Source organism: Herpailurus yagouaroundi, unplaced genomic scaffold (assembly GCF_014898765.1).
Source record: "Herpailurus yagouaroundi ecotype Mexico unplaced genomic scaffold, PumYag 29, whole genome shotgun sequence".
NCBI classification, from domain to species: domain Eukaryota; kingdom Metazoa; phylum Chordata; class Mammalia; order Carnivora; family Felidae; genus Herpailurus; species Herpailurus yagouaroundi.
Genome location: NW_024412377.1, coordinates 55,675,306 through 55,677,557, shown reverse-complemented (window position 1 = coordinate 55,677,557; position 2,252 = coordinate 55,675,306). Strand labels below are relative to the sequence as shown.

The 2,252-nt window shown below is 31.8% G+C and overlaps 1 non-coding gene across 1 annotated transcript; it reads right to left on the bottom strand.

Moving 5' to 3' along the window:
- Positions 1 to 873: 873 nt before the first annotated feature.
- LOC121016983 (small nucleolar RNA SNORA72) lies at positions 874 to 1,005 on the bottom strand. The gene has a single exon (XR_005784570.1). It is a non-coding gene; the product is annotated as a small nucleolar RNA SNORA72 (small nucleolar RNA).
- Positions 1,006 to 2,252: the final 1,247 nt, after the last annotated feature.

The window sequence follows — 2,252 nt, the reverse complement described above, 5'->3', positions numbered from 1 at the left end:
CAAAAGCTGTAAGATACAGGCAATTAGATAGCAGAAGAAGCGAGAGGGGATGAAAAAGACATATTTGTAGAAATCTTCACTAAAATGTTTCCAAAATTATTAACAAATAGCAAACTACAGATCCGGGAAGCTCAAAGAACCAAACAAGATAATGACTAAAAATTCTATACCTGGGCATATCATATTCAAACTGCAGAGAAACAAAGATAAAAATGAAATCTGATAAGAAGCTAAAAATGAAAACAATTTAACTACAGAGAAAAGTAACAAGATATACACAGACTTCTTGTCATAAACCATGCAGCAAAAAGAGAGTAGAGTGAAATATGTAAGTATTGAAAGAAAATAACCGAAAACCTAGAATTCTATAATCTTAACTGAAGGAGATACAAGGCTTTCTCAAACAAAAATAAAAAAATAAAATTCACTGACAACACAACTACCCTATATGAAATGTTTAACAAAGTTCTGAGGATGAAGGAATTTCATGTAAGTCTAAAACTTGGATTTACATGAAAAATGGAATAGGACTAAAGAAAAAATAATTGAAGGAAAAATATTTTTAATTCCTATATTCTTCTTTTTTTTTTTTTACATTTCCAATTATTTTATCAAGGTAAGAAGTACAGAAGCATCACTTGCAAGTGCTCAACAATCATTATTGAATGCAACTAAAAGTAGTACACTCTACTTTTTTTCGAAAAAATAAAACAATAGTTTACAATTCATTTAATGGCAACTGGTAATCATTAAATTGGCAATGCTTATCTTCAAAAGTTATTACACTAGCTGTGCTGTCATTTCTTAAGGATGATCAGATACCTAAAGTCACAGATGTTTCCCACATAAGATGCAACATATAAATCAGACTTGATTTATCACAAGCATTAACAAAACCAGACCTAGGGAAAGAATTATTTCTGGAGACATATGCATAGTCTTAATACAGTGAATATTTAGCCCACCCGGATTATTACAAAATCAGAACAGCAAGAATATTTGCAGTAAGTTTTCATATTCTTAATTGATCCAAAAAGAAAACTCTTTGTTGAAAGTAATAATACTAATAATATATTTAATGATTATAGTATAGGGATGAGTGAAATGAATTACAGCAAGGTTAAAAGGGATGGAAAAGAGAAACTGAACATGCTCTTTTGTATGTTACTTGCACTACATGGGAAGCAATATAGTGTTAGTTGAAGGGGGATTTGGGTTATTTCAAGGGAAATAACTATTTTTTTAAAGAAACCTAACCGATATGCAAATACAGGAGATAAAATGGAATCATATAAAATGCTCAATTAAAACCTGAGAAAGGATAAAAGGGGAAGCAGGAAACAAAAGACAATTATAAAAAGAAAACAGTTACAAAAAGGTAGATATTAAATCCAAATACATCAAGAATCACTTTAAATATGAATGGTTTACATATGTTAATTAAAAACAGAGATTGTCAGAGTGAGCTATCAAGCCAGAAATGACATGGATCAACTTTAAATGCTTATTACTAAGTGAAAGAAACCAGTTGGAAAAGGCTACAAACTGTATGATTCCAATCATATGTATGACATTATGGGAAAGACAAGACTACACAGACACTGTAATGATCAATGGCTGACACAGCATGGGACAAGAGAAGAATGCTGAACAGTGAAGCACAGGGAATTTTTTTAAGGTAGTGAAACTGTTGTGTATGAGACCAAGATGGTGGATGTATGACTATATATTAATCAAAACATATTGAACTTTACAGTAGCACAAAGGTTGATCCTTAATATATACAACATTTAAAAAACTGTTTAGGATATCAAGGGTTCCCAGGAAGTAATGCAGACTGTAACAAAAGAATTTAACTCTATTAAAATTGTACAGACAACATCACTGGAGGACGTGGTGAAAAAGATACTGACCTAAGTAACTTGGAAGTAAGGAAATCCTATAAAACACAGTGGGGGGGGGGGGGAAGAAAAGAAAAAGGACATAAGTCCTGTAGTCTAATTGATAATGTTGTTTCTAGTAATGGTATAGGTCTATAATTCTGATACTCCTATGTATGCACACTGGAAAGGAACAATAAGGTAAGTCGATAGCAGATGGTATGAGTCAGGTTTCTTATTATAGAAATGGGAATTTACAAATAAGCAAGGGGACAAAGACAGATTCATGTGGTAACAGATGAGAGTTGGAGACATCCATATCAATTCATGTTTAGCTTAATATAGATAAGCTTGTTAGGTAATGACACTCCA